Consider the following 17,117-nt stretch of genomic DNA (forward strand, 5'->3'; position numbering starts at 1 on the left):
GCACAAGCATAAGTATGCGACTCATTTCCAAAGTTTTGAGAAAAAATATTAGATAATGCATTTTGGATTGACTAATAACATATAATTAGTATAATTTTTTATCTCTACATTTATTTTACAAAGTACTCTGATACTTCTTTATACTCTACTTTAATTTTCTTGCACATGGCCTTGTGTTATTGCTTAGGATGTCATTTAATTTAATTTAATTTATGGTAAAGGTATAAATTTTGCCTTTAGTTCTTCAATACTAATTTGTTTTAGTGAGATTGTAAATTTTAGTCAAATTATTTCTAGTATAGTATCATTTATAAAATACGTTGTTCTTTAATCATATAAGTTTAAATTTAGAACATTGATAATGCATATTGCTTATAATCATTCTCACTCTTAATATCTATAATTTGGATTAACACTTATCATTTTCTTGCAGATTGACACACGGTTCGCTCGCTTGTGCAGAGCCTAACCCCACAGTTTACAAAGAACAAAAACAATCATTGTAATTTTTCTTTCGTGGGTGACTGGCAACCTTTAGTGAATTGCCTTCACCTCTGCAATTTTTTTCCATATAGTTCAGATTGTTTTAATAATCAGTATTAGAAGGGCAATTACTTAGCCTTTACTTTAAAATTTTTACATTTCACACATAGCTTAATTAAGGGGAAAAGTAAGTGGCCATAATCCACACATTTTTTCAATTTGTTTTGCTATTTTACCCAAGTCACATAGCTTAATTAGCAAAGGAGTAAGTGGCCCATAATTCACTCATATTTTTTACTAACCAAAGCATCTTTACTTCATTAGCATTGGGACTAGGAACTGGTGTTATTAAAGAAAGGGAGTAGCCCCTGCTTCCCTTGCGTCTTTTAGACGATCCTGGGCTCGCATCTGAAATCTTTCTCAAAGCACTCAGTGTTTCATCTCCCTTTTTAGGCTCACATAGTGTAATAGGAAGGAAGTAAGTGGCCCATCAACCACACATTATTTTATTTGCAGGTAAGGAACAAACATAATTTAGTGTAAGTAGACGAATTTGAAAAGGATCATCGAATATCCACATGACTACAAACTTTGTATGTTCACTCTGTCACTTACACACACATTTCACTACACACACTAAGCTACTATAAACTTTGAACAAAGGGAATCAAGTGTAAAAACCTTTTGTACTTAGTTTATTTAAGCTTAATTTTTCACACCATAAGTGAAGGAAGACACATAAAAGCAATCATAGCTTGAACAAACTAAATTTCCCCACATGGGCCACAAAATAATTTATAGTTTAGGTTAGGACTGTTGGGGGTAGGCATCCAATAAGCCGCCATGGTCATGTTACATTTTGAAACATAGAAGTTGTCTTTTAGGGTGCTTCAAATCCTTCAATCAGTGCACGGAAAAGACAACCCAGGCAGCACAGAGACCCAATTCAGAGGGGGTTCGACTTAGGCTTAGTGCGTGCGGTACTATATGGGGCTACCCAACCTGTATAGTGCTCGGTACTGATAATCGATTACCAAGAAGCTAAAGACTCGACTGCCTCCGTGAGACGAAGGTATCCTACTGGCCAAATTTTAGGGCATCTTTCCCTATAGGTGGAGGTGTGGGAAGCACTAAAGCCTCATTCAATACCTTGGTTGATTCTTTTCGTTGCTGGAAGCGTCACCAGTTCTTTCGGGACGTAGCCCCAGTACTCGTCATTTTTTGGCTGCTGGAAGCGTCACGAGTTCTTTCGGAACGTAGCCCCAGTACCCGTCATTTTTTGGCTGCTGGAAGCGTCACCAGTTCTTTCGAGACGTAGCCCCAGTACCCGTCACAAAAGATATCTCCGCAAGGCCCAGTTACTTATAGAGTGGAAAGGACGAATAGGTCTTCATAGGACCTTTTATCATACGCAAAACAAACTAAAATATTTTCCTTGTTTGATCGATCACATAGCTTAACTTAAAGGGAAAGTAACACTTTATTTTTCATTTTTCTTTATGTATGTAATTTATTTTTATACACATTCCTCTCCTCACCACAAAAGTGACACACATTCCATTTTAAGAATACATAAATACTTTACTTTTTCATATTAAGAATAACAAGACAATGCTACATAAAACATTCCAATTCTTGTTTCACCTTAATATACATTAAAATAAATTCTACAAATAAAAATTGAAATGAAACATTTTTTTTAACTGATTTAAAATGAATTATTGGATAACTTGTTATTTATTTTGATATTTTTTGTGTAGAAAAATTGGAGGAATTATCTTTTGTGACATATTTTATGATATGTCTTAATTTTGAGATTTAGAATTTAAAGCCCTCTAAAGTTATTTTGGGATATGAAATGAGTGAAACCTTTGTGAGAATAGCTCTCTGCCTCTTGATGTCGTTTTACAAACCAATTCTAGGTTTCAAACAATGTGAAAATCACTTTAATCAAATTTAATATGCAGAAGCTATGCCTCCCACAAGTTCAGCTAACTTGTTCATACGGTGGTACCAAGTGGACGCTGCATCAACACCATTACTTAGATATGTGGAGTTAGTCACGTGTGGACATTCAAGAAGATCCTAAAAGGTCCAAAACCTTAACACTAATAGTGGCTTGAAAAATGTGAAAACCCTAAACCTTAAATAGTTTCCAAGCTATGTTAAATACTACGTCACTAGGAAGAGAAGGGGTTCCATCTTTTTAGGATTGTATTAAAACATAGTTGAGCACAACATCTAGGAGTGGGATTTGAGATCAAAACAAAGGAGAAAGATAATTTGCAACAACCATATAGACAACAATGTCATAGGCAAATCGATCGTAAATACCCCTTTCTTTGTATTTGTATTTCCATAATTAAATAAAAAAGAGTAGAGTATAAGCCTCACCTTCTAATTAGGTTTTCTTTTATATGATATCCCCTGAGTTATATCTTATATTAAATTATATGATTTTTATATTCACTTATATTTTTTTCTTTTATGGGTTTAAATATTTATATGTATTTAACACTAACGAAGTGTTGAGAGATGTGAAAACCCTAATCTGAAATCATTATCAAACTATGTTAAACACCAGGTCACTAGAAAGAGGGGGTTCCATCTTTCTAGCATTGTATTGTCTCGTGGTAGAGTAGAGCATCTAAGAGTTAGATTTAAGAGCATAACATAAGAACCATTTAGAATACAATGTCAAAAAAAACTCTGTAATAAATACTCGTTTTTCTGTATGTAAAGTTTCATAATTAAATAAAATATAATAGAATATAAGTCTGCTTTTTAATTAGATTTCTCTGATATCATATTTTATAAATTACATATTTTATTAAATCATATAACTAATATTTCCATTTACTTATTATTTTTTTAAATTATTTTCAAATATTTGAGTAATAAAATAATAAACAAAATTAAAATTCAAAAAATAAATTAAATAATAAAAATTCAAAAATGACATTGTAGGCTATAATAAATTACTTCGGGTGAATATCTACAATAATTTATATATTGTTCACAATAACTTAAACTTAATATTACTTTTTGAAAAATTCACTCTCAACTTTCAATACCATGACATCTCATGGTGAAGACCTCTCCAATCTACTTATGTAAAATACGAAAAAACGAGGGGTATTATTAGACTCGAGAAGCCTCAACCTATGCTTTTACACTTAAAAGTTACCTTTCTCAATGATGCATTATCATCTATAACCACATACCTTGAGATCTGGTAAAGGACTCTCCATAATCTACTTAATTAAAAAAGAGGGGTGTTATTAGGCTAAATAAGCCTCTAACTTATGCTTCTAATAAAGCAAAGATGCGGGGTGCATCAGCTTATGTTAAGTTGGTTCATTGTTTAATATTAAGTATGTAAGCTAGGGTGAACAATGATATTATGGGGACGACTAACTTAAATTCTTTTTTTTGCTAAAGCAAGATTCGTACCTTCTATTCATTAGAAACAAAGAAACAAATTACATATAATACAACTACCCAAAGAGACCTGAGGGACATAGAGTCAACTATCCACTCAGGGCTTGGGTACCAAGCCAAAAGCTTAACATCCGGGCCACGGGCCCACAAATTTAACTGTGAGACCTTCAAAATACAAACAAAAGCCTAAACTGGCCAATCCGTTTGCAAAGTTCTGACGGATGAGACGCAAATCGGAGCCAAAAAAGGCATATTCTTAGATTCCAAAAACGGACCCGATGAAATAATAGAAACCACACTAAACGGATTTCGAGTCCGAATGGTGGAATAAACTTCGCGCATGTGAATCTCCCGAAATCCACCAATTCCAACCTCAAGGCTCAACATGCACAGAAGATAACAGTGAATCCGAACCCGAATTCAAAATAACCCAAAATTGCCACTCGCCCCTAGTAGCCCGCGAGATCTCCCGCAATTCTGTCCCCGGCAGAGTCCCTTTGACACGAACAATCTTGACTGTTGATCCACATAGAGAAATCCAATGGAAGAGCATAATATCGCACCGAACAAGCGGACCAGACGTTAGTGTGCGATGGAGGGCAGTTTTCCAAACCCTCTATCTGCCACATGTAGGTTGTTGGATGGGATCGCTGCAAAATCGCTAAAACCGTTTCCCACTTTAGAGCGATGCGAACATCCAAAAACCACCAAGGAAGCGGTTTTACTCTACGAGGCCCAAAAATGTAAAGATTCCGGTTGCCGGTAAAACAAGGATTCCTTCCATGCCTGCTCAACTTTTTTGCCTGAACCTAGATCCCAGAAAAGAAGAGAGGCTCTCCATTAATTAAGGAACTATGGTATCCGCTGTGCTCACGCCAATGAACAGTGATGTTCATCTGACTGACTCTAGGTATTTTAGCGGCCAGCCTGTGATTTCCATAGAAACAACTGTTGTATTTTATTGAGTTCTTGTGGTAACAAATCTACTCCTCCCGTGGTTCCCTGTATCAAAAACCCTTCCAGATCTAGGTTTTCTTTATCAAGAATTTCTTGTAGTTCATGATCCTCCAGGTCCATCTCATTTTGGGTCATTTCCTGATCCATCTCTAGTTCTGCATCACTCATTATGGCTTCCTTCTGATAATCGATGTCCTGTGTGTTTTCCCGGTTTTCTTCAGATTCCTTGTCCGCAGGACTTCCTTCCATTGCTTGATCTTCTTTTGAGATCTCTTCATCTTCCTCAAGCACTTGGAATTTGTTCTGACTGATTTGTTGACCTTCATCTTGATGTTGTTTTGGTCCTCTTTTGCTGCCCTTTCCACGATTCACCACTTTGTGAAAGCTGTATGTTTCCTTCATTGTGTTATTTTTGCTCTTGCTTACTACTTTACTGAGTGGACAATCTCTGAGAAGGTGTCCATGTTCATGACATCTGCGACATCTGAATGGAATGTGCTCATAATCTACTGTTTGCACCCATTCTTCATCAAAAACTTCCAAGATCACCTCATCCAGTAGAGCTCCCGATAAATCCATTTCCACATATATTTTGGCAAATGAAGTATATTTTTCTTTTCTTGTGGCTTCAGAAGCTTTAACAAAACGACCTAATTTATTGCCGATAGCGGCTAACAATTCATTTTGCCAGTAATCAAGAGGTAGAGAATAGAGCCTTACCCAAACCGATACTGAAGTAAAAGTTTCACGTTCTGGAACAAAATTCATCATCCATGGCCACATGTAGAGTCTAGCTGCTGCATAGAAGTAAGGTCCTCCTTCAAAAACTCTTTGATCAATATATATGCAAATCAATGCCACCCTTTATTCTTCAAGGACGATGGTTATAGGCTTTGGCTTTTTAGCTAGAGGAACTAGATTGCAAATTGAGGTGTGGTTTGGTGAGTCTTGTCTTTTCGAGCTAGTTGATCCTATTATATCCTAGTCGAGTCCCTATCCTACTCTATAACATTACTAAGTCACCACCACTGTGTATTTTTTTCTCAAAGAAGATTTAATAGAGGGGATTTCCTCTTGTCTTAATTCACAAAAATTTTTAGTGGTTTTACTCTTGATATTGGGGGTTTGTTGGGGACAGGTTTTATGTCTCTCCCTTTCATCCCTATTTGAAGGGACCCATTAACGCACCATCTTATGTGTCAGTGTTAGGCAGTTCCCTTTCACCAATTCCAGCTCAGCGACCCATCACAAGTCGCCCCTCGACAATAACATGGTGGCCCCACCTCCAGAAAGAATTCATATGTCATACATGGGTTAGTCTAAATTTGTCAGAGATATTTAAGCTTATTAATGACCCAATTTCTTATGATCTTAGTTATCGTACAATGTCATCTAAGATCCCCTGAATATTACTTAATCCCAAAGTGGTTTACGTGGAAAGTATAAAATATTTACTAAAAAATGAGACTTCCATGCTTAGTACGCTATGCATTGATCAAGACCATATTATTTACTCAAACTAAATTATTTTCAATGCAATTTGTACAGGTATTTTAAGAATGAATAAGTGGGGGAGGATTAACGAGTTGGAAGTTGAAGACCCGGAAGATATGATACAATTTTCAGCAGAAGACTTAACATGGACAGAGATTGAGGGGGACCAAGTTGCAGTTATTCCATATTGTCGACTTGATGATTTCATAAGTGGAGAGGAATCAAATGAAAGTGCACCCACTCAATTTCTTCTTAAGAATCATCGAAGTAACAAAATAGAGGATATCAAACACACCAATTACTCAACATTCCTGGAGTACAGTGTGTGAGTCTCTATATGCTTTTTCAAGATACGTATAATTTTTTCAATATGCATAAATATTATATCTAATTTGTAGTAATTTTTTTACGTACAGTTATTGGTGTTCATATGGTCCACAGTCGACAAGGAGAATTAGGAGTGCATCATCAGATCCAAAGACAACCCGCAATCGACATGAAAGTATTAAAGTTGGTTGCCAATGTCACTTCTTTGTGCGACGACTTCAAATGAGACGCGATGATGCTGTAATAATATATATTGCATGTAGACATATTGATAAATCCAATGTTATTTGTCATGGGACAGATGCAATCGGTAGGTCCATGAGATTCAATCATGCACCACATTTAAGTTGGAATATGCGATCTAGTGTCTAACATTTCGTTAAAAGAGGTTTTAATGTTACAATGATATGGGACAAGTTCATCTCTGATGTAAAGGATGGATCTGGTGAGTTATACACAGGGATACCTCGAGATACCTACATGACAAAAAAAGATATAAGTAACATTTACAATGATATCATAAGGCTAGAGTATGTTAAAGATCAAAGTGATCCAAAGAGTGTGGAGTGCTGGTATAAGGAAAACCCAGAGAGTTTTTTCTTCTACCAAAAACAAGATCTTGTTGAAAATATCCCTTTTATCATAGGCATACAAACAAAGTGGATGTGTTCAATGATGCTGAAATACTCTCACAATAATATTATCTCAATGGATTCAACCTTTAGTACAAATAAGTACGGGGTGAGTACATATTTATCCTAAATTTGATTCATTTATTTAACCTCATATTAATGCATGTATCTTATATAAATATAATTATGCACATTTTTTGTAATGCAGTATCAACTTTACACCTTAATGGTTTTCGATGAACATCACAATGGGGTTCCAATAGCTTGGGTGATATCATCACGCAATACTATAGCTGATCTTTCTAAATGGATGTTGGCCTTACTTGCAATTGGAAACAAAGAGCGACCAGATTGGCATGTTCTTGCCTTCATCACAGATGATGCTACTACTGAAATTGAAGCATTGAGGTGATGTGTTTATTATTTTTATAAGAGGCATAAAAAATATTGTTAATGTATAATCTCTCTAAAAATTATGTTATTGCAGGTCTTCAATCAAGTGCAAAGTATTATTATGTGTGTGGCATGTTCGCCGTGCATGGTTGAAAAATGTTGGAAACAAGGTCAAAGGGAGGGAAAACCAAATACGCATTTTTCGCGGTTTAGGAGAAATCATGCACATGTGTAAAGATGATGAATCTGTGAGAAAGAAAGTTGAAAGCTTATTTGAAGAATTCAGTGAACAAAAAATATTTTTGGAATATTTTAGAAATACTTGGTTGTCCAACGACAAAATATGTAAGCTTCTTATTGGTGGTTTTAATGACTCTATTTTTCATGTCATATGTATACTTATTAATATATAACTAATAAATTTCTTTCTACAGATATGTGGGCAAAAGCATACAGAAATTTTCCACATTCAAATCAAGATACAAACAATGCCATTGAATCTTACCATCGGTATATCAAGGAAAGGTACCTATGTGAGAAGAACAATGCATGCCACAGAAGGGTTGATTGGTTAATCTATGTTTTGTTGACAAAGGTTGTATTATATTACAATCATATGCACCGTTTAAAAGAAGCTGGTTTTGTACGACCCAGAAAAATACAGGAACAATTGAATTCATTCAAGTGTAGAGCTAAGAAAATCCCAAATGAAGATTGTGTGCCTGATGAAAAGAGTAATGACTACTGGGTTCGTAGCCAAAATAAGGATACTCGTGACATTTGGTACAATGTCATATATAAGGATTCTAATTTACACTTCTGCAATTGCAATTGGGCCCTAAATGGAAATATCTGTAAACATGTATTGAAAGTTGAGATGTTAGTGAGTAACACTATTTTGGGTGAAAATGTAGCACCTGGTGTCACTAATCCCATGACAGAAAGGCCTAGAATTTTATTTGATTTGAATGAAACACCTATATTGGTCCCAGAAATCCAAACAGAGCTTTCGTCATGCTTTGATTCTCCTCCCAATCTGAATTATCATAATGAAACAAGCATTGATAATTTAGAGAATTTCTCATACAATGTTGAATCGACCAATGTACGACAAGATAGTGCATTCTTTGAACATGATGAGATGAAAATTGTTAACTCATCAACTCTTGAGAAATTGAGATCCATAATACCTACAAATTTGGAACATGCATATGCATTGAACAACTTGGTAGACAAAGCATGTCAAGAATACAACAAAATGTTTTTCAATACTATAACTCCATCCAAGATCACTACCAAGAGAAAACATAGTTTCTTGAGTCCAGTAAATAAAAAGAGGCGATGTGGTCGCAAGTCAAAATCAGGGACAGATATACTACAATTTGAAAGGGTTGGACTAGTTCATGCAAGGAAAAAAAGAATGGATGAACAATTGGAGTCATCTTCTCAAAAACAAAGAAATGTGGACCACGCGCCTGAGATAATGCAAGATTCTATTATACCCAATATTGGTATGGAAATTTCATGTTATGCATTGTTTTATGTTAAATGCGATATATTAGCATGTTCAACACATTTGCATGACTATATGAACCTTTTTTATTGTTACAGCTGAGGGACCCACATCTCACAACATTCCAAATTGTCGAATTCGTTTATTTGATGAAGACACTATTGAAAAAAGATCCAGCATTGGGAACACTGCTTCAGCCATTAACACCCCAATATCCTCCCCAAGGGTGCTCCCCCTATTGTTGAACCAATTAGGATGTATCATCGCCCACACCCACCACCTTTTTCCTCCATAAATTCTTCCATGCCTATAAACACCTCTGTAATACCTTCCCAATGCTCACCCTTACCCTTCAATCATCCACCATTCTCATTTTTTCAATCATCCACCCTTAACATTCCAATTTCCCCCCCTAGGTTAATCCCCCGGCCTACAGTGATTCCCACTATCGTACAACCGGTGGGGGTGTATCGTCGCCCGCACCCACTACCTTTTCCCTATTTCACATCCACCATGCCTTTATCCAGCGCCCCTGAACCATGCCTATATCCGTCACCAAGTGCTTCGCCATCTACCCAGGAAGGGTTGTTTTCTCCATTGCCTCAAATCCTCACGGTGAGAATGAGTATTTGATCAAAATATCATCATGAATTAATGAAATTGATTATATGCCTTTCAATTTTTACAACTAATTGATTATTGTAATTTTTTGCAGAGATATCAATTTGGAAATCCACCTGGGAGTGCCAAGAGGGACGAGGGTGACTTATAGACCCATACTTTAGATCAATCATGATGTTGTTTTTCCATTATGTCATTTATGGGCATGAGATTCCATTATTTATGTTGGAAATGAAGTTCTATTTTGTAAAAAAGAAACATGTATAGTTGGACCTATTTTGAATAAAAATACATAAATTTATATTTGTGTTTATGACAACATCTTCATTGAATTTTAAATCCTTATGTGGATGCAATGTTGTATTCTATCAATGTTACATTACTTTTGATGAAAAGTTGTAACGGATTTTGTTTTTATTATTTACAAATTATCAAGTTTATAAGTTAAGTTACTTTTATATTTATATCTTATTTGATGTTTAAAATGTAATCTTAAGACTTATACCTCGCACCTCAAGATTAATCTGTCTAAAAATACATATGCCTTTCAAACTTGATACTAGATAAAAAAACAACCACACATTACAATCCAATATCACTTTAAAAATATTCTTACCAAGTCTCTTAACAAATATGTAACCGTAGATATTTTTATCATAAGCTACCATACAACAACGACTCTTAAGTATAAACAAAATATATATCGAAAAAAATGTGAAAGCTTAAATATATTTTCACATCCTCAGCCCTAGAATATTCATTTATTTCTTTACATATGAATTATAGTTTATAGTTTATGTTCATATTCCGTAGATTTTACATGTGAGAATCAACCCATTTAATAAACATGTACTTGTTATTTAACCTCTTTAACCTTTATTGATTTTTTTTTGTTTTATGGGGTTAAGGGTGTGATTGGAGAAGAGGGAATATTAAGATTACCAAAATAAAAGTACAATTGAAATAGTAAGGAAGTATAAAGTTAAAAGTTGTAAATTTAAATTTTGAAATGGTTAATATTCTAAAGTGAAATGTTGATTTTTGAGAGTGGAAATATCGATGGATAAAAGTATATATTTGGAATCCAAAAATGTGAATTCCATTAATTTCAAACCTCCAAACTGTGAATTTTGATTTCTAAAGCGTTAAGTGTTATGTTTTGGTTTCAAAAATATAAATTTTGATTTCAAAGTTGTTAATTTAAATTAAAAAATAGTGAATTTCACTATCAATTCCCTAACTTTCCTGTATGTGCACATCTTCCGTATATGCACGTCGTTCATGTATCTGCATCGCAGATGCGTAGATTCCATATACAGGAATTGCGCATATACGGAAACTGTGCATATACGGAAGATATGCGCATATCTTCCGTATATGCCCAATTTCCGTATATGCGCAATTTCTGTATATGGAATCTACGCATCTACGATGCAGATACATGAACGACATGCATATACGGAAGATGTGCACATACAGGGAAGTTAGGCATATACGGAAGATATGCGCATGTCTTTCCGTATATGCCCAATTTCCGTATATGCGCACATCTTTTGTATATGGACAGTTTCCGTATATGCGCAATTCCTGTATATGGAATCTGCACATCTGCGATGCAGATACATGAACGACATGCATATACGGAAGATGTGCACATACAGGAAATTTAGGCATATACGGAAGACATGCGCATATCTTCCATATATGCCCAATTTCCGTATATGCGCACATCTTCCGTATATGCACAGTTTCCGTATATGTGCAATTCTTGTATATGGAATCTGCACATCTGCGATGCAGATACATGAACGACGTGCATATACGGAAGATGTGCACATACAGGAAAGTTAGGCATATACGGAAGACATGCGCATATCTTCCGTATATGCCTAATTTCCGTATATGCGCACATCTTCCGTATATGCACAGTTTCTGTATATGCGCAATTCTTGCATCTACAATGCAGATACATGAACGACGTGCATATACGGAAGATGTGCACATACAGGAAAGTTAGGCATATACGGAAGACATGTGCATATCTTCTGTATATGGGCACAGCTTCCGTATATGCACAATAACTGTGTACGGAAATTGGGCATATACGGAAATTGTGTATATACGGAGGATATGCCCATATACGGAAATTGGGCATATACAGAAGATATGCGCATATCTTCCGTATATGCCCAGTTTCCGTATATACACAATTTCTGTATATGGAATCTGCGGATTTGCGATGCAGATACATGAACGACATGCATATATGGAAGATGTGCACATATAGGAAAGTTAGGCATATACGGAAGACATGCGCATATCTTCCGTATATGCCCAATTTCCGTATATAAGCAATTCTTGTATATGGAATCTGCGCATCTGCGATGCAGATACATGAACGACGTGCGTATACGGAAGATGTGCACATACAGGAATGTTAGGCATATACGGAAGACATGCGCATATCTTCCGTATATGCCTAATTTCCCTATATGCGCACATCTTCTGTATATGCACAGTTTCCGTATATGCGCAATTCCTGTATATGGAATATGCGCATCTGCGATGCAGATACATGAACGACATGCATATACGGAAGATGTGCATATACAGGAAAGTTAGGCATATACGGAAGACATGCGCATATCTTCCGTATATGCTCAATTTCCGTATATGCGCACAGCTTCCGTATATGCGCAGTTTCCGTATATGCGCAATTCCTCTATACGGAAATTGGGCATATACGGAAATTGTGTATATAAGGAGGATATGCGCATATATGGAAATTGGGCATATACGGAAGATATGCGCATATCTTCCGTATATACCCAGTTTCCGTATATGCACAATTTCTGTATATGGAATCTGCGCATCTGCGCTGCAGATACATGAACGACATGCATATACGGAAGATGTGCACATACAGGAAAGTTAGGCATATACGGAAGACATGCGCATATCTTCCGTATATGCCCAATTTCCGTATATGCGCACTTCTTCCGTATATGCACAGTTTCCGTATATGCGCAATTCCTGTATATGGAATATGCGCATCTGTGATGCAGATACATGAACGACGTGCATATACGGAAAATGTGCACATACAGGAAAGTTAGGCATATATGGAAGACATGCGCATATCTTCCGTATATGCACAGCTTCCGTATATGCGCAATTCCTGTATACGGAAATTGGGCATATATGGAAACTGTGCATATACGGAAATTGGGCATATACGGAAGATATGCGCATATCTTCCGTATATGCGCAGTTTCCGTATATGCACAATTTCTGTATATGGAATCTGGGCATCTGCGCTGCAGATACATGAACGACATGCATATACGGAAGATGTGCACATACAGGAAAGTTAGGCATATACGAAAGACATGCGCATATCTTCCGTATATGCCCAATTTCCGTATATGCGCACATCTTCCTTATATGCACAGTTTCCGTATATGCGCAATTCCTGTATATGGAATCTACACATCTGCGATGCAGATACATGAATGACGTGCATATACGGAAGATGTGCACATACAGGAAAGTTAGGCATATACGGAAGACATGCGCATATCTTCCGTATATGCGCACATCTTCCGTATATGCACAGTTTCCGTATATGCGCAATTCCTGTATATGGAATATGCGCATCTGCGATGCAGATACATGAACGACGTGCATATACAGAAGATGTGCACATACAGGAAAGTTAGGCATATACGGAAGACATGCGCATATCTTCCGTATATGCCCATTTTCCGTATATGCGCACAGCTTCCGTATATGCACAGTTTCCGTATATGCTCAATTCTTGTATACGGAAATTGGGCATATAAGGAAATTGTGCATATACGGAGGATATGCGCATATACGGAAATTGGGCATATACGGAAGATATGCGCATATCTTCCGTATATGCACAGTTTCCATATATGCGCAATTCCTGTATATGGAATATGCGCATCTGCGATGCATATACATGAATGACGTGCATATACAGAAGATGTGCACATACAGGAAAGTTAGGCATATACGGAAGACATGTGCATATCTTCCATATATGCCCATTTTCCATATATGCGCACAACTTTCATATATGCACAGTTTCCATATATACGCAATTCCTGTATATGGAAATTGGGCATATACGGAAATTGTGTATATACGGAGGATATGCGCATATATGGAAATTGGGCATATACAGAAGATATACGCATATCTTCTATATATGCACAGTTTCCGTATATGCGCAATTCATGTATATGGAATATGCGCATCTGCGATGCAGATACATGAACGATGTGCATATACGGAAGATGTGCACATACAGGGAAGTTAGGCATATACGGAAGACATGCGCATATCTTCCGTATATGCCCATTTCCCTTATATGCGCACAGCTTCCGTATATGCACAGTTTCCGTATATGCGCAATTCCTGTATACAGAAATTGGGCATATACGGAAATTGTGTATATACGGAGGATATGTGCATATACGAAAATTGGGCATATACCGAAGATATGCGCATATCTTTTGTATATGCACAGTTTCCGTATATGCGCAATTCCTCTATATGGAATATGTGCATCTGCCATGCATATACATGAACGACGTGCATATACGGAAGATGTGCACATACAGGAAACTTAGGCATATACGGAAGACATGCGCATATCTTCCGTATATGCCCATCTTCCGTATATGCGCACAGCTTCCGTATATGCACAGTTTCCGTATATGCGCAATTCCTGTATATGGAAATTGGATATATACAGAAATTGTGTATATACGAAGGATATGCGCATATACGGAAATTGGGCATATACGGAACATATGCGCATATCTTCCGTATATGCACAGTTTTCGTATATGCGCAATTCCTGTATATGGAATATGCGCATCTGCGATGCAGATACATGAACGATGTGCATATACTGAAGATGTGCACATACAAGAAAGTTAGGCATATACAGAAGACATGCGCATATCTTCCATATATGCCCATTTTCTGTATATGCGCACAGCTTCCGTATATGCACAGTTTCCGTATATGCGCAATTCCTGTATACGGAAATTGGGCATATACGGAAATTGTGTATATATAGAGGATATGCGCATATACAGAAGATATGCGCATATCTTCCGTATATGCCCAGTTTCCATATATGCACAATTTCTGTATATGGAATCTGCGCATCTGCGATGCAGATACATGAACGACATGCATATACGGAAGATGTGCACATACAAGAAAGTTAGGCATATACGGAAGACATGCGCATATCTTCCGTATATGCCCAATTTCCGTATATGTGCACATCTTCCGCATATGCAGAGTTTCCGTAAATGCCAATTCCTGTATATGGAATCTACACATCTGCGATACAGATATATGAACGACGTGCATATACGGAAGATGTGCACATACAGGAAAGTTAGGCATATACGGAAGACATGCGCATATCTTCCGTATATGCCTAATTTCCGTATATGCACATCTTCCGTATATGCACAGTTTGCTTATATGTGCAATTCCTGTATATGGAATCTGCGCATCTGCGATGCAGATACATGAACGACGTGCATATACGGAAGATGTGCATATACAAGAAAGTTAGGCATATACGGAAGACATGCGCATATCTTCCGTATATGCCCAATTTCCGTATATGTGCACAGCTTCCGTATATGCACAGTTTCCGTATATGCGCAATTCCTGTATACGGAAATTGGGCATATATGGAAATTGTGTATATACGGAGGATATGCGCATATACGGAAATTGGGCATATACGGAAGATATGCGCATATCTTCCGTATATGCCCAGTTTCCGTATATGCACAATTTCTGTATATGGAATTTGCGCATCTGCAATGCAGATACATGAACGACATGCATATACTGAAGATGTGCACATACAGGAAAGTTAGGCATATACGGAAGACATGCGCATATCTTCCGTATATGCCCAATTTCCGTATATGCGCACATCTTCTGTATATGCACAGTTTCCGTATATGCGCAATTCCTGTATATGGAATCTGCGCATCTTCGATGCAGATACATGAACGACATGCATATACGGAAGATGTGCACATACAGGAAAGTTAGGCATATACAAGAGGCATGCGCATATCTTCCGTATATGCCTAATTTCCGTATATGCGCACATCTTCCGTATATGCACAGTTTCCGTATATGCGCAATTCCTGTATATGGAATATGCACATCTGCGATGCAGATACATGAACGACGTGCATATATGGAAGATGTGCACATACAGGAAAGTTAGGCATATACGGAAGACATGCGCATATCTTCTGTATATGCCCAATTTCCGTATATGCGCACAGCTTCCGTATATGCACAGTTTCTGTATATGCGCAATTCCTGTATATGGAAATTGGGCATATACGGAAATTGTGTATATACGGAGGATATGCGCATATACGGAAATTGGGCATATACGGAAGATATGCGCATATCTTCCGTATATGCCCAGTTTCCGTATATGCACAATTTCTGTATATGGAATCTGCGCATATACGATGCAGATACATGAACGACGTGCATATACGGAAGATTTTGAGCATATCTCTATAGAAGTTTGGAGCATGCAAGACTTTATCTATACAATTACAAATCCAACCAAGGGACCAACTAATTGGTGAAAGGTATTCTTCCCTGTCCATTATTTATATCTTTGGCATAATAACTTAATCTTAAAAGTTGAGTAATGAGTCTTCTTATTTTCTTTGTCATTAAATTGACCATGATAAACTAGGGATCATTCTCTGTCAACCACCCCGGACTTTCCCAAGAAAAGTTTCTTTGTATTTTGATTTGTTTGTTATATATATATATATGCTAACTTTCATTTTAATGTTGTTCGTTAGTTCTTCAATGTATCTATGTGAATGAGAAGCACCATTAATGACACTCTTAGCCATCCATAGTAACACTAAAAGAGGTGCTACTATTACATGACAATGCATTACATGACTTACAAAAAGAAAAAAATGGGATGGTGGTGTGTTTCTCTAGTAAAGTAGCAACACCTACTGTGTTATACCCTAATTATCCCATGTCCATCACTATGCACTTCTCATTCACTTAGTGTAGTTATCAAAGATGTGTGATACACATTATCATATGGGAGTATTGCAATAAGTGCTCCCATCCATTTGTTAATGTACGAAAGAGCATAGTAAATTTATGCACATTTCATATATGACTATTTGATGCAC

This window comes from Pinus tabuliformis, chromosome 6 (genome assembly GCF_031772625.1).
Source record: "Pinus tabuliformis cultivar Carrire ecotype Pingquan chromosome 6, CPIR1, whole genome shotgun sequence".
NCBI lineage: Eukaryota > Viridiplantae > Streptophyta > Pinopsida > Pinales > Pinaceae > Pinus > Pinus tabuliformis.